The 16987-nt window shown below is 40.3% G+C and overlaps 1 long non-coding RNA gene across 1 annotated transcript in view; it reads left to right on the top strand.

Annotated features, from left to right (window-relative positions):
• Window positions 1–16987, top strand: part of LOC114057645 — a 40982-nt gene that overhangs the window by 11811 nt on the left and 12184 nt on the right. Inside the window, exon 2 of the long non-coding RNA XR_003571262.1 lies at window positions 10569–10667. This is a non-coding gene — a long non-coding RNA (uncharacterized LOC114057645). The remainder of the gene's footprint in view (window positions 1–10568; window positions 10668–16987) is intronic.

Below are 16987 nucleotides of genomic sequence, written 5' to 3'. Positions count from 1 at the left end.
CCTGTTTTTAAAGCAGCACAGATGGTCAGACAAAGGAACAGAGAAAGAAATAAAAAGTCTAGACGTTTTTAATGGACATTACTTCATTCTTGCTTCTCATTTAATTCTAAAATTTCTAGAGTAAATGCGTGAGATGGCCTACCACTGACAGGGCAAGGCCAGAGAGCCTCAGTGCCAGCGCCATTCACACTGGTGATAATTTTGATCCTTCTGACTGCTTCTTGAGGCACATGATCCTTTATGGATCCTTTATGCTTTTTTTTTACTATGCACCTGGAGTTCACTGTAACTTGCTGGAGAACTTCATGGCTTGTGCTTAATGTAAGGGAGCAGTGCTCCTCCATGGCACCTGTGGTAGCTGGGGACTGGACTCGAAGAGATCCACAGTTAGATTATGTCTCTCCTGAAGTTACTAACTACATTATCTTGCCTTGTGCCATCTAAATTCCTCAGTGGCTTTTCTGTCCACTACCTAGAAATGGATCTTAAACTGTGTGAACAGCACCAGAACTGTTTTTAAGGATGAGACCCAGGCCCAGGAGGGAGTAGGACCCAGGACAGCAGTAGGCAAAGGCTTGCCTCAACTGCTGTGTGTGTCAGCTGCTAAGGTTTGGCTCTGCTGAAAGGTTTGATACTCTCCTGGTCCTGTTCTGTTGTCGCTCCAGATGGAAGGGGAGTGGCTTTCCCTGAAAACCTGATCCTTTCTTTGGTCCATCACTGCAGCCTTGAGGCAGGACTCAAATGCCGTGGAGAGTGCTTGTATGTCTCCTCTTTGTGCGTTTTATGTGACGTATTGTCAGGTGAAGAGAAGTCTGAAGTCTTGGCCTGATCAGAGGCATGAGTTACAAATGTCCCATAAGGAGTCAAACCTCCCACTCCAAGACATGCATGAGATGAATGGAAATCAAAGCAAAATCTCAGCTCTCAGACTGTGTCTTCCTCAGGCTCGAAAAGTAGGGCAACATTTTTGACTTTGATAACTTTTTTCTGTGAAGATGATGGGATGAAATGCACTGAAATTATGGATGAGCTGGGGCTAGAGACAGTCTTTGCTGTAGCACGAGGCAGTGCCAGTACAATCATCACTGGTGCCAGCATAGGCTCCGAGCTGACAAATGCTGACTTCTAAGGAGAACTCTGACGACTGCAGAGAGAATTGAAGTTACACACAATCATAAATATTTAATTCCTATTGTTGCATGATGAGAATTACAGGCCTGTCTACAAAACACTATAAAACATAGCAGCATAAAACATACCAGCAAATGCAAATATGCTTGAAATATTAGAGGGAAAACAGAAGCATAAAATTAACTCTTAAGCTTATTTATAACTATAGACCTCAGGATGCTCTTGTGCGTTGTGGTGATATTTTGTAATTATACCAGCAGTTAAAAATGACCAATTCTCTCCTGGCATAAAATATGTTGTGATTTAATTAAAGCAGAAAGCTAATTTAAGTGAAATTGAGGAAGACCAAATCAATTATGAAGAATGCTATTATTAGATTTGAAAACCTAGCAAAATTAGTCAAGTACTATACCACCACATTTTCTCCTTTTTAATGTAACAAGAGAGGTTAGTTCATCATTACCTCCAATGGTTCAAGGAGGGTAATTCACAAATTTTAAGAAGTTAACATTTTCAATCAATTAAGGTGTAATGAAATAATCACTTGAACTTCAATAGTATTTTGGCAGAAATAGGTGCTTTTCATTGAAAACAGAGGTAGTACAACCAAAACCTATGCCTTTGGTTTTGAAGTGCTATGCCAAATCCTGTCATTTGTTCTCCCCATGCCCCCATTCTGCCCTGTAAGCCAGGTTTCCCAGAAACAATGATTTTCATGAGTGAGGGGGAATGCTATCTTCAGGCCTGGTAGGACATACAGCTGGACCACAGAGCTTGGCCTACATCAGGGGCAAGGCGAATCAATGAAATGGCAGTTACAAAGTTCCTGCTTTGACAGTGTTTTTGATGAAAATATGTTCATATTTTTTAATTTTTTTTTTTTTTGAGATTTTGCTTTTCTATAGTAAAAGTCAGAAATAGTAACCTTTTCAACTCTTTCTATTTTTAATAAAATTTCCTGACCCTCACAAGCTGTGTATCTGGACTGGTGGCTACTTTTCAAAAACATCAGTATGTTAAGTCTTTGTTAAAGATTGATCAAGTAGCTAGTGAAAGTGCTAGAGGTCCAATTATTATTCCTGAACGTTACCATGTGCCAGTCTTCCCACATTTCCAGAGAAGAACATTGTGTCTTCTCAATACACATCCTTTCTTATGCTCTTCCGTGCCCACTCAGTGGCTTGCTTACAGAAAGCTAATGAATGCTCAGCTGAAATAAGGCCATTATCGACTTTTCAAGGTGAGGAAAACTCCCCAGGGGATAGTTTAAGAGGCTGGAGCTGCTTACAGAAGTTGTACCAGTGTGTCTTCAAAGAAGCCCTACAGCCAGGGAGGTAAGGTCTGGTCAGAGGAGCAGGATCAATCTGCTGCGATTTGGGGACTGATATTTCTGCCTGTTCTTAAGAGGGATGGAGAAGTGACCATAAATCATGAGAGAACAATGCAAGTGGAGCTGTAGGCTGTATCCTCTCAGGTCATGGCCACAGGCTACTCTGGAAGATGTCTAGTGTAGTGGCATAGCTTTACTGCTTAGCCCTCTGATGGTATCATCAGGCACATGCAAAATCCTGAGTTGAAATGGTTCAAAAGGTTTTCAGTGCAGAAGTGTGATTGCTTAGCTTGCTCTCAGACTGAAAGTTGTCTGTTGAAGCTGTTTGGGGTGTGGGTGCAGTGATTTGTACCTCCTTGCAGTGCTGTCTCAAACTATCTCAGTTGAAATAATCCAAGTCACTGCACTTTGTACTAAACTGAACTGAGGAGATGTGCAAAACCATTCACTACATCTCAGATAACCTCTAACTGAGCAGTAGTTACATTGCTTACAGTTGTGTAATATAGGTGGAGTATTTATAAGCATCTAACAGCAAAAAAGTTACTCTTGGCATTATTATTTATACCAGGTATAGGAATAAAACAAATGACATTAGCTAAAGTGACTTTCCAACAGAAATATATCTAAACTGTCAAGTCTAAAAATATCATATGATCTCATTTCTTCTCAACCTTGTTTCCTCCCTCTCTCCCTTCCTTACTCCCTCCTTCCCCATATATACACAGGTAATGATTATACTGGCAAATATTCCAAAAGAGGACCTTGCCTGAGATGAGGTGACAGTAAAACCTCACTGGAGGGAAAGAAAACTCTAGTAGGTATTCCCAGTAGGCAGCTTAACTCAAATGTCTATATGCTTTCACTTTTTGCAGTAAATCTGTGTCAGTCTGACAGAACACTTCAATTCTGAATGTTCTTGCTTCTGATGGATGGTCTTACCTACCAACACCATTCACCAGCTTCCCCATTCAAGAGTGAGTTTCTTTTATAATAATAACAACAAAAAATATCCTAGAAGTTTCTAAGATGCTGTGTAATTATTAGCAATATGAATTCATAAGTTAATTTAAAGAAAAACTGTCCTTGGAAGCTGGTAGAACTTCAATGGCCAGTTAATAGTTCAAGTTTAAGAGGGTAAAGTTCTCAGTATCTTTTATCAGAAAAATCTTATCAGTATACAGACAAACTGCTTTGCAGCACTCAGGAAAAAATCCAGCCACACCGAAATGAATCTTACAATGCTTTAAAAATGAATTTTAGAAATAGTAGTGGCAATAATAGATCTTCTCACTAGAAACAAAAACCTTGCTCATAACTTTATGTATCTCGCTGAGAAGTTACTTTTTCTAGCCTTGCATGAAATCAGCTAACGGAGTGCTGTCAAGGCTCTGATTTCACTTCAGCAATGTTTTATATTAATATTTAAAAAAATTTACTATGAACTGTCTTAACCTAAACTAAAAGAAAGTGCTCTTGATTTAAATATTACTGTCTACAGATGATTGTGCAGTAGTGTGATGTTGGCTATGAAGTTGATTTAATTGGTACAGCCAGTCCTTCAGGCCCCTCATTACAGGAGACAGTGATATGCATTTTTTTTACACAGCACCCTCTACTTCCATTCCCCAAGACTCATTTGCTGCATTTATTTGGCAGGAGGAACAAGTTTCTCAGTTCAACTCCTGCTCTCCAGCCACTAATCCTTCTAGATTTGTCTGCAATTTTTACCGCAAAACACCATCATAGTACCCGAGCCAAACAAGCTGATTTGTCACAGGAGACAGCTTGGCCCTTGCAGTATCTGGCTTCAGGTGGGGTTGCTCGTGCAGCTGAGAAGCAGCTTTAGCATGATGGAGGGCAGCACATTATGTTGTGATCCCTGTCCATACCTGGACTGAGCTGCTATGGTACTTTGGTATGCGAGTGCTTTGTAAAAATGTCCCACTACAAGTAGGCGTATGAACACATAATGAAGCCTTAGCTGGTATTTAGTCTCTTTTATCTACTATAAAAAAAGCCTTCAGTGTGCAGCATACTTCTAAAGTCCTGAGATTCCTGTCAAATATTAATTTGCCAGCAGGTTCTGAGTCTACACTCCAGGTAAAAACTTGTATGTTTGACATAATAGTTTTAACTGGTGCTTGTTTCAAATCACTCAGAAATGATGGATTTTTCTCTGTCTTCAGTTTATTTTCCCACATGAAAAACAGTGAAGCTCTGGCCAGTGCTAAAGACAGGGGATGTTTTTATGTGATTCTAGAAGTCCCCACCCAAGCTCTCCAAGGTTGCCTCCTGGGAGAGTCCTTGTAGTGGCAATGACAAAATTGTATTACATATTAGTCTTAAAAATGAGGGGAATATATCCACTCTCTGCTCAGAGCTGGCTCTGCTTCAGGCTCTGCCAGGGTAAGAGCTATGGAAGGTTCTTTTGAACCTGTGTGAAATCATTAGTAACAGAATTTGTAAGGGTGAAAATTAACTATTCTGATTTTTTTATGGTTGGTCCATTTGTCAATGCCAAGAGTTGTTCAGGCTGTGGCTGGTTCATGGTCTTCCTGCCAGGATACTGCTCTGTGCTGGTGCCAGTTGACCTGAACTGGTATCAGTCCAGTTGCTGGTTTGTGCATCCAGCTTGGGACACAGTATTGCACTCTTGCTTTTCCTTCACCCTGAAGTACACGGGAAGGCACCATTTTCTGCTTGTGTTCTGCTGGATCCTTCATCTCCCTGGGAATGTGTGTCTGGGTTTCAGGTCCTTACAAGCTGGAATCTACCTGGAGCTGAGGAAGGGAGTTGTGTTCTAGTTTGTAGAAGAGGTGTCAGATCTTCTAGTCTTCATGTCTTTTACCCTTTTGCTTCTTTGTACTCTCTTCCTGCTCTCTCCTGACAGCCTTAGCTGATCCTGTTTTTCTGTACAAATGCACGGTTGTCATCCTTTAGTTCCTTCACCTACATCCTGCCAGCCCATTACTATTTACAAAACTTAGAGGTGAAAGTCCACAGTAAAATACCAAAGTAACTTGGTTAAAGTTTCCTCCCTTAAAGGCATTTTCTTCTCCTTTATTTTGAAATTTTATATTTCAAATGTTTTTCAGAGAGGAAACTTAACCTAAGCTACTTAATGGCCATGCAGCCCTAAGTGTTTTCAATACTAACTGAATGGTTTCAGGATTGCTCTTTTTCTGGGAGAGGATCCAGTACTCAATTCCTAATTTGAGGGCTGATATCTAAATTAGGAATGCTGGCCTCTCTCAATTTGCTGATATTAATATTTTCAGAGAGTTTGCTGACAGCACCCAGTTTTTACCCAGCAACCAGACATGTATATTTATTCAAGGCACTCCCTTTTGGGGCTTATTCTGCTTCTGCCTTTTACTACTGTTTCTCTGACGTTTTTTCTATTGCTTTTCACTACTTGTTTCTCTTCTGTTTTCCATCTACATCTCTCTAAATTTTCCCTTCTCAAAGGGTTCCACTGACCACTTGTACCCTTTTCTCCCACTGTGTACAACTTCCAAATTGCTGACCTGACTCTACAGTGTTATAACTAAACCTGGTTTTGCTAAAAACCAAATGAGCAAAATGAAATGCACATTAGCTCACCACTTCAGGCTGCCTGTGGACTGCAGTTAACAGCTCCAAATCCATTAGTGCTCAGCCAGCAGTAAAACACTTTTCACCATATCCCTGAGAGTGAGAAATGCATATTAAAAACTATGTGGCTGAGGCTCCTCCAAGCCTTGTAAATACATAGAGTTGTCACATATCTCATGCTCATAATTTGTCATGGATGTAAACTACCAGTTTTTTCTTACATAACTTTATTTCGAAGTCTTTGTTGGGAAAGAGGATGGAAAGAATGGGAAAAACACCAAGTGAAGGACGATTTATGCCTTTTCAGCTAACCCAGGTGGAATTTATCAGCTATTAAGCTGTCTACTTACTTTTATCAGCTGCACTGCCATAGCTAAATACCTCCTTAAGTCAGGGCAGTGACAGTTGTTGTGTGATGTCTGCTGTGTTTTGGGGTGCCCTGGGGACCCAGCTGAACAATCTCAGTGCTTACAAAGGATCTGCCGTTGCTCGAGGTGGAACACGCAGAGCTCATATAGAAACCAGGAGGCAAACTGTAATATAAGCTCACCTGGGGGTTACACTTGACCTAACGTTTCATCCAGTTCTGTGTAATGAAATCGAGAGAGTGGTGCTTGATAACATTAATTAGGCACTGTGTATTAAAACTGATATCGCTAAGCAGCAAATACAGTTGCTACAGAGAGGATTAAAGGAACAGGCACAGTTCAGGATTGAAATGATCATCTCATTATTTCCAATTCCAGTTATGCCCGATGCATGAACTGAGTGTTCAGCAGCACCTGGTGTGTCTGTTACTCACTGAGCTCCCAGCAGCAATAGTTTTTACTCATTTGAGAGTCAAATTAGGAGATCCTAAACCCTTTGGTGAAGCTACCTGTGCAGGGACAGGGAAAGAACCCAGGGACAGAAGGAAAGCCCCAAAGTGTCAAATAATTTCCATGATATCTGTGTCAGATTGAACCCTACAATTTCTAGCTTAGCATAAAAAAATCACAAAACCAAACCTGAAACTTCTGTGAACAGGTACTAACCAAAACACAATGACAGCAAAATAATATTTTTCTTAATAAAGATTCATTTGAAAAATACTGGAAAATTCTGCATCTTCCTGGAAGCTGTACTAGTGCAAAATTGGTAAGCAAGTCTTTAGTGTTTTACGTTTCTTCCGGGGTTTTATGCAGTTCAACTTTGAAAACCCACGTGCACATGAACCAGTTTTAAGAGTTTTATGTTTTGCACTACAGGTTTTATACAAGTATCTTCTGAATGAACGTACACTTGTACTTTGTGTAATATTCTCCAAAGGTGATGCAGAGGATCCAGGATAGAAAGAATAAAATATTTTATTGTGTGAATAATTAAAAAAGTGATGGTCCAAGCATTATATAAATGTTGATCTTAAAGGTCTGCACATGATTAAGTAAGATTTAAATGTTCTGCAGAAGAGCAGTGTTTTATTGATTCATAATTTAAAATTATTATTTTTTTTTTTTTTTTTAGCCCAGGATCAGTGTTAACTAATGAAAACACAATTGCTATAGGCATGATTCATCCTTACAGAAAGGATATGGATAAGGGAATGGATATTTTGATTCTTGCAGAACTGAGTAGATGCATGTGCTTCATATTATCCATCTACTGTGTCACTCTGACTTTCACGTAGAGTGTGCTGTATGTTTTGCTGGAGCACCACCTAATTCCCAGGAAAGGACGAATCACAGGATCACACAGAATGGGTAAGGCTGGAAGGGAGCACTGGAGGTCATCTTGTCCAACCTTCCTACTCAGGCAGGATCCCCTAAAGCACATCACTCAGGGTTGGGTTTACATGACTCTTGGGTTATCTCAAGACTCCACAGCCTCTTAGGGCAGCCTGTTCTAGTGCTCAGAATGAACTGGAAGCTTCACTTTCCAGACCTCTGGATTCTTTAGAGCTTTTGTGATTGCAGAAGTGAAAATGTTTGTTACAGAGGTTTTTGCTTTCTGTTTTTTATCTTTTTAGTATCCCCAAGTCAGCCAGTGTGCTGGATACAACATGGATACAAACTTCATGCCGTACAACATTGAGTTGGAAGCTGGGGCTTGCAAAGCCGATGTTTGCCCTCCACTCTCCAAGCGGCTGAGGTGGCACTCAGCTGGCTGTGCACTCCTGCAGGCACTGGAGCGGCGTGGTGGCCTCGTGGTGTGCGTGTCACACTCAGGATGGCATCTTCCAGTTGCCCTGATTAGCGCAGATTGCTTAGCCTAAATCATGTTGTTAAAGACCCTGGGAGGTCGGATGAAGAACAGTCCAGGAGAGAGGAATATGCCCAAGGGATCTTCTTTGCTATGTTTTGCTTACTTAGTACAAAGGAGAGTACAACAAGGGAGCCCATGGGAGCAACATTCATCTTGTCTGGGTTTGCTGTTTGAGACCAGATTAACCAAAAAGAGTTACTGCAAGAGCAGCCCCTTGTTTGTGGAAACAGGGTGTCTACTGACACCCTTCACTATTCCAGTTTGCACATTAGAGAACTGAATGGGGGTGGAGAATGTCTAGAGGCAGTGTCTGCCTAATGCTTTTTTTAAATTCAGTCATGCCCCTGGTCCCCAGAGTGTGCTGTGACAGTGGGTGGCACAACCCATTTATCCATTTTTAATGTTGAAATTCAGTTTAAAGAGAGAACAGGTTGAAATCCTATGCCTCCCTATGCCAATGAAAACACTCTCAGTAAGTTCAAATAGCCCAATAGTTCAATAGTTTATTATCCCCCTCATGCTCCAAAATTTAAAAATAAATGATCCCTTTTCTTTTTTCAAATTGTATCTCGCAGTATCATTTCCATTTTCTGTAGCTGAGAAATGGATGATGGATGTGATGGAATTACTGGGTTGACTAACAAGAGCATATGAAGTAGTCATAATGAAACTTGTATTAATTGCTTGTGTATACTTGTTTTGTCTAATATTTTTTTACTTATGATCCTGTCTAAGCATAATCTGTGTACTTCACTGTTCTTATTCTCCCTTACCTCCATGGAGAACCTCTCTCCTTAGCCCATTAAAATGAGTGCTCAGTCACAGATGCAATTGGACATGCTCTGTGAGGGCTGTTGCTCATACAGTGAGCAAAGGGAATGGGAGAAAACAACCTGCAAACCAGAAGTGTGTTGAAGACAGAATCACCAATTCACATATATTACCTGTATTTGAGAAAAATGTCTGTTCTGGGGAATAAAGGTAACCAAGCTGAAGACGTTTCTGTGCTGTGTTATTTCAACCCATATTCAGAAGATGAACCTATAGCTCATTTTGAAGACCCATTTCCTACGCTGATTCAGGTTCAACCCACTTATCCAAATGCTGGGCAAACTGCAAGTGTGTGGACACAGGGGGTGCTGATACCTGAGGCTGGACCCAGAGATAGATACGAGTGGTTGTGAACACACAGAATTGCAGATTTCCTATGTGTAATATTTTTGCAAAGGTACAAAATTATGAGATATGGAAATAAATGGAATTAATAATTCTAATGAGAAAAGTGATAAAGATTACTGATTTTATTGTGTTCTTATATGAGAGGCTGAAGGCTTTGATTCCACTATTTTTTCCACACATCTTTTAGAGAACAGGCTGCTGCTTTGCACACACATGTAGCATACTAATAAGGTATTATTTTCCAGCTCTCAGATCTCTTTTGCATTCAAATATATCTATTAGCACTTTTACAACACAGCTTATACATATCCCAAGCCTATGTGATTAGCTATTTCTACTGTACCATTTGGTGGGTGGCATTGCAAATTACTGAATAACGCAGGGAAACGGAGTTTTTCTGCTGTGGGACTTAACACTGTGTATAGAAAATGCAGAGAGGAAAAAAATAGAGAGATTTAAAGTCATTTGGATCTACATTATTTGAGCTGGCAGGATTCCAGGGTTTGTCATTTTAAGGCTGTATGAGTATGGGTCAGGATGGGGACTGGTGAAGGGAAGCCTTGATAAGGATTTTGAAGGCTGTAGAAGTCAGTACCAGTATGAGTCTGGTAGAGGAAATGTGTATGGCTGAGAACTGTTGTCCAAAGGAGGATGCAAAGTGAGAGCTGGCTCAGGGCAGTTGGCAGGGTGAGCATTACTTTTTTCTGACTCTGGGCTATGGTTTTTGGCTGTTCCTTCTATGGCAAGATGATGGTAGAAGCTGAAGACAGACCTCGCATAAGGGACTGAGGTAGGAAGAACAGGAGAAAGATGGAAAAAAAAGAGCTTGTTTTGATGCCTCTGTGAAATGTGTCAGAGGTGAGGCCCCCCATGCTAGACTCCTGCTTGCATGCCCCAGTATAAATACCCCCACCTTTGGGGGCACTCGCCTGTCTGGCTTTTGAGGGCTTTTGATGTGGGTGAAAAAGGCAGTGAACTCACTCTGCTGCTCCTGGTAATTGCTGTTTCTCCACAAACTTTGTGGAAGTCTGTGGCTGTCCTCACTTGGCTTCTTTAATACCTGAATGGTCTTGTTATGTTTTGTTTCCAGGCAACTCTGAAGGCTGCACTCCACTCCCAGGGGTACATCAAGGGTCTTTCTGTTGAAGACAGTAAAGGCTGAATCAGGTCTGCAGGCTGTGTCAATCTGGTGTGTTTCTTTCCTATTATATACAATTTTTTTCCTAGCAGATAAAAATGAAGTGTTGGCTTTCTGAAAAATGCAGTCGTGATGTGATGATGCAGCTCTGGCAGTAGACCCGGGGTATGGCAATATTGAATATCAGCTGCTGCATTGCTCTCAGAATCCTGGTGACTGCTGCTAGTGTTATCTAGAGTAGGTAGCTTAAAACTGAGCTGTCTTGGTATCTTCCTGTTCAGAAATTTTGGCATTGTGGTTGATCAGTCTGCCAGGCAGTGCTCCCTGTTACATGACGGGGTATGGGCCTGCACCACTTACTGCAAGAGTATAAAACTGGATTGTTTCCTTACCTCTCTTTGAATTTAGCACCAGTCTACACTTGTGAATGCTGAAGGACAGGATGGGGATCCCCGGGCGAGAGGCTTTCTGCCCCTAGCTCCGAGGGGGAGTGCTCCCTCCCTGCGCCCCGCATTTACCTCTCGCGGTTGCTCATGACGCCCCAACATACACTGTCATCTGGAGTGGTGACCTGCTTTGCTTCTCGTTTCTGAGGGCTGACTTCCACAAGCATCTTTCTGACCCTGATCTCCAAGTGTTGCTTTTTGTTACAATCCAGATAGGGCAGGGCCCATGTACTCTTCCATGCTTTCTTCCAAAGGACTCTCCAGAAACTTCAAAGCAGTGCTGACTGTAGTTTATAGCTACCTGCATGGGACAGACATTGTAACCCCCCCTTTTTTTTTTGTGCCTTTGGTGCTAATCAAGCCTCTTGTCTGGGACCTTCTGTAGAGTAGTGTTGTCTTTTCTGCTGTAACATGCTGACTAGCTGTCATCATGAGCCATTGCCATAACATTTATAATAGTGATGCTTAATGGATTTGACAATCAACTGGAGTTGCAGCACGAACAACTCTTGCAAGTTAGATAAGCCTGAGAGGCTAATTGTTATCCTTAACTCCATTAGCTGAGTTTAACTTGGATGCTCTTTAGTCACCTTCTGGTATGAGACTCTGAAGCCAGTATCAACATTTGAAAATAAATCCAGTTCTTGACTTGTCAGATTATAAGAATAGCCCCATTATGCTCAACCAAAGGACCATGGAGCTCAGTATCCTGTTTCTGACAGTAGCTGATAATTTAGGAAAGGGTGTAACAGTAGGGAAAGTATTGTGTGATATTTTCCCAATGTGTTCTCCCACCCCTCAGCAGTTTAAGGCTTAAAGATTTTCTGATCTTTGTCTTTAATAACTCTTTGTGGCCTTATCTTCTGTTGATTTGTCAAATTCTACTTATGCTTTCAGCATCTGCAGCATTTTTGGCAATGAGTTCGGCAATTTAATGACTTGCTCTGTCAAAAAGTCCTCACTTTTGTTTGCTTTAAAGCCCTGGCTGATGATTTCATGTGATAACCTCCCCTAGTTCTTGTATTTTGAGAAACAAAATTCCTTATTCATCTCCTTCATACCACTCGTGATTTTATAGAGCTCTAATGAGAACCTAAACTGAATGAGTTTCAGTGTATGAATTAAGGCTCTGCGTTATGGCTTATGCTTTCTGGCTGTTTATATTCCATTTGCTTTTGCTTTATGTTTATTTCATCTTTATTTCACAAATTTAATCACTTTGAGAAGATTATTTTGTCTAATTAAGGTAGAATTAATCCAGGGACAGTGATAATTTGAGAGCCAGGATTTCAAGGCAGTTTATTTAATCTATGTGTCTTCAAATCCTTTGGATTCAATTTGCCCAGCTTTCATACTGATGGATGCTGCATTAAATTATTTAAATAGATGAATTAAATTTGGAGCAAACAGAGGCTAATGCATTTCACCCTCAAATAACACTTCTCTGTAGCCAAGCAGCTTTTCTAGAAGAACTGAGGAGACAGTCGTGAGCTGGAAGCACTGTATGCAAAACAGAGGGCAAGGGCCACATGAAAACCCCTTCGATTTATCCTCTATAACTAATTTGTCAATTCCTTGTGGTCAGATTAGCAGAATGGAGTCAAGAAAGAAACCTCACAGAGATTGACAGTGTGAGATGAAATAATAAGCAGCTGTTGCTTAAGAGAAAGCTCGGACCAGAAATGTAATTAGCAGCATGCTGGCCAAGCTGTTTGCATGCTCAGAGCCTGCACAATGCTGTCTCAGGGGCAGTAGTAATTTTTAGTCTGTCTTTGGGGAGATGAAAAATCCACCAACTTCCTTCTCACTAAAAATCAGGACGACCAGAAAGGGATAGAAGAGATGGAAAATAGCAGAAAATGCTCTGTAGCTCTCAGGGACACTAGATGGGGATATTTGCTCACTTTGTGGCTCTTGGTACCCCACACGGCTTTGGCGAGGTGGTGATTTAACAGAGACACAAGGAGGGCTGGTGACATCCCAAGGAAGGGATTGATCACAGGAGATAACTTAGGACTTGTGGGCTTTGGGCAGTCCCGGAGAAGAGCACAGTCACAAGAACAAGGGATTCACATGTCAGTGATACCCGGGGCAGATTTCAAAGGTGGCCGAGGGATACATGACAGATCTCACATGTTCTGGCTCTGGGATGCTGTTGGCAGTGTTGGTTAATGTTGCTATGACTGTTTTGTGCATAGTCAGGTAGCAAAAAGGGTTATAAATATATAAATATATATCAATATATATATAAATAAAAAAGCCTTGAATTCTCTTGTTAGACTGAGTGAAAAATGAGAAAAAAAGGTATGTTGTTGTTTCTGGTCTTCAAAATCAATAAAGGATAGACCATGTCTAGTTAACACTTGTTGGACAGATGTAATAGAAACAACTTAATTGGATCAAAGGTTTACATCTAGTGAATTACAAAGGTCTTTTTAATTTTTTGTTTGTTTGTTTGTTTGTTTGCTTGTGGCCTTACGCACTGGTGGGCAGAGGCTCTGGATAATGACTATCTGTCAATATCTCTTGATAACAGAATTTGTTTCACCCTTGGAAATACTACTGAGTGGATGGTGAAACCAAGAGATAGAGAGGAAGTTGCTGAGTCAAACCAGGTTCGCTCATGTTTTAATTTGAACCAGTCTGACATCAAACGCTCCCAGTGTGCTCTTTCACCATCACTGATTGCCATACTGTGCCCTCAAAAGAAGCTGTTAAGCCATAGATACTAGATGATCTTTAAAGTCCCTTCCAGCCCAAAATGTTCTATGATTCCACCTCAGTTTGTTTGTGATAAAACTGAGGTCTTCTCCAAATTCCCATTCTTGAAATTGTAAAAAGTTTAGGCTTTGGTGTAGAAAAAAGGTATAGCTGATTTTCAAAAGCAACAAATATCCTTTTCATTCCCCACATAGATTCATAACTTCATTCTATTTCTCTTAAAGCTTGCCTAGTGCAGGTTTTGTACACTGCCTAGAAGGTCAGTACAGAAACACCGTTTGTGTAAAATTAACAGCTGATGGAAAACCTTTGGCTGAGCTGGTGAAGACTTCTACATTTTCCTTTTCTCAGGATCAGGAGGCTGCCTGAGCTAGATTATTTTCTTAGTTTAGTTTCTGACTGTCTTATTTTGTGCTCTTTTGCTTTGACAGTAGATGTTTAGATGAAAAAAAAGAGGTGGAGGAGGTTTGTGAGTGGCTCGTTTGATGAGGATTTGTGATGTGAAATATTAATAGGTATCTACACATGAAGAGGTAACAAAACTGCTATTCTTGAAATAGGATCTCTACCCTTTTTGTGTAAGTGCTTATATTTCTGAAAGGGATGAATTTCTTAAGCTTATTTGGCTTGGATTTTTTTTTCAAGTGGAAGCAGAATTTTCTCTTAACAAACTCCAGTCTCCAATCCCTGACTTTGGGTTTGCCTACATTTGGAAATATACCAAAATAGCCATTCCAGAATAAGCTCCCAGGAGGATATTTTAGAACTAGATTAAATTAAATTGGAAATAGGAACTCTTATTTTGGAATAAGAGTGTCCGCTTTGGGATTTATATTGAAATAAACCATCTCGGAATAATTGTAGCTATTTTGGAATATTTCCAAAAGAAGACAAGAGCTGAGCAATGTTCTGAAATAATTATATTAAAATCTCATGGATGTGATGGATAATGGAGAAAAATATCAATACTGAGTTAGAACAAATTGGAGTGAATGTTTCTGATGGTGTCATACATTTGTTCAGTGGGCTTTTCTCAGTTTAAGCAAAAGGTTCAATTCTTCAGGCTATGTATATAATGTTTTATTAATATTGTAATGACAACACTACTGTGCTAGGAACTATCTTACAGACATGGTCCCACCTCTGTACAACTTACAGTCTAGAAATAATCCATTTTACTTTTTAATGCTATAGATGTCTACAAGTCTGTGTTGCAGACTTGTGGGTTCTCAACTCTTTATAACACTTGTTTATAGCACTTATTTATAGCATTCCTTGTTCAGGCAAAACGGCTACTTATGTTTTTGTTTTTTGTTTTTTGTTTTTTTTTCTTGAAGGAGAGCAGAAGAGTATAGTTACAAGAAGACAGAAATTAAAAAAACCGACACATTTGTTCTGTATTTGTAGTTGTTGTGTCACCCCTCTCTTCGTAGTTTACTGCAGATAGCACATGAGTCACTACTTGCAAGGCAAAAGCAATGTGCTTCATTACAACCTGTGATAAGGAACTAGTGTGGATGTGAAATGGATATGTCACCCCCATTGGTATGCACATAATATAAATGGAGAGATAGTTTAAAGTAACACTTTCTCATTCAATAAGGAATGCTCATGGCTGAGAAAGCTTTGCTGTCTTTCTGGGTAAGTTTTTTTTCTTCTCCCTTTAGGCACTTTCATTTGTGCCTTGACTCCCAATGAGTGGAGGTCGCAGGGGCTTTCTCTGCAGCAAGAAAAGGTCACGCTCTGTATTTACCCGCATTCTAATCTTCCATGCACTTTCAACACTATTTTGGTTCCATACTGGGGATCTAAAAAAAGACGTGGAAACTCAGTGGCACAATTTCAAGGTTATCCCACAGGCCAGCAAATCCATAATGTGATTTTTTCCCCCCTTTATGGTACATCATTATAAAAGAAGTTGATATAATATGAAAGGGAAAGGCAGTTTCTTCTTATCAAATTATCATATCTAGCATCAAGCCCTCGCTTGAAGGTAATTTTAGCTAATCCTTTGTAGCAATAAATATCTATTACATTTATCACATTGAATTTGTTTCCCCTTCATTTCATCCAATTACCTTTTCTATGACTGGAAAATATATCAGAGCTGTCTCCCCACTTTTTTAATGGATGTTAACTCACTATTCTCGAGAAGAGAATATTCTCTTCTCGAGAAGAGAATAGTCTTCTTTTGTCAAGATGTGCTTTAATTAAAATGTTCACATAACTTGGTCAGGATTATCCTTCAGTATCCAGATAATTGTTAGGTTTGCATTTAAAAGTGGAATATAGCAGTCCCAAGAACTGGGCTAGGACTGAAATTCTGTGGGTGTAGAAACTTCTATGCAGGTTGCTACAATGCCACAGTTTAGGATTTTATAGTCAGAAGTCTGTCAGCATTACTATTATAAATATCTTTATCTAGTGTTTTGCTGCTTGGCTACTAAAATTCCCATAGGAAACACAGGTATAAATGGCCTCAATCAGGTAACCTTTTTTAAAATTAAAAAGACATATGATTTCATAGTGTAAAAATGCTGCTCACTCGACAGGTCAGTGCCACTCAATAGCTCTACGTGTCAGTGACACTGTATCAGCATCTTAAAGAGAACAGGTTTTCCCACTGTTTTCCTACAGAGCCTGAGCCATATGTTCCCCACACGATGGCATCTCAGGGATTCCTCTTCTGAAGGCAATGCTTTTGTGTGCACGGTGCAGGGATGGTGCTGCTGTCTTACCAGTTGCATCTCATGCTTCTTTCAGCTCCTTATCCCCATGTGCAAACTGTGGTAAGATGTGAGGGTTGCTTATATGTGTTGTTCATATCCAATAAAGGCTTTTTTAGCTGGAGTGATGTGGAGCCAGGAGATGGATTAAGACAGAACAAACCGAGTGATTCAGAAACCTGTGATTGGTAGAGGGTTGTCATTAAATGGGGGAGTTTTAATTGAACTCTGCAGCCTTGGCTGCTTTCCTCCAAACTGCTCACCAATCCTGACAGTAACAAATAAGGCAAAAATCTTCATGATTAGATATCTTGCAGATATCATGGTGACTTCCCCATGCTAGAGATGAACTATGGGCTGCTGGGTGAGCTATCCAAATTGCATGACTGTACAAATTGCTTTGCCAGGTATACACAAATCTGTTGTGAAAGGACATTGGAATAAGGAAAGAAAACATTGGGGGGCTATTTCAGCCAAG

Source organism: Empidonax traillii, unplaced genomic scaffold (genome assembly GCF_003031625.1).
Source record: "Empidonax traillii isolate 1590-97213 ecotype Southwest subspecies unplaced genomic scaffold, ASM303162v1 scaffold140:size1466565, whole genome shotgun sequence".
Lineage (NCBI taxonomy): Eukaryota > Metazoa > Chordata > Aves > Passeriformes > Tyrannidae > Empidonax > Empidonax traillii.
The sequence above is the reverse complement of the archived record's forward strand: the minus strand, read 5'-3'. Positions and strand labels throughout refer to the sequence as shown.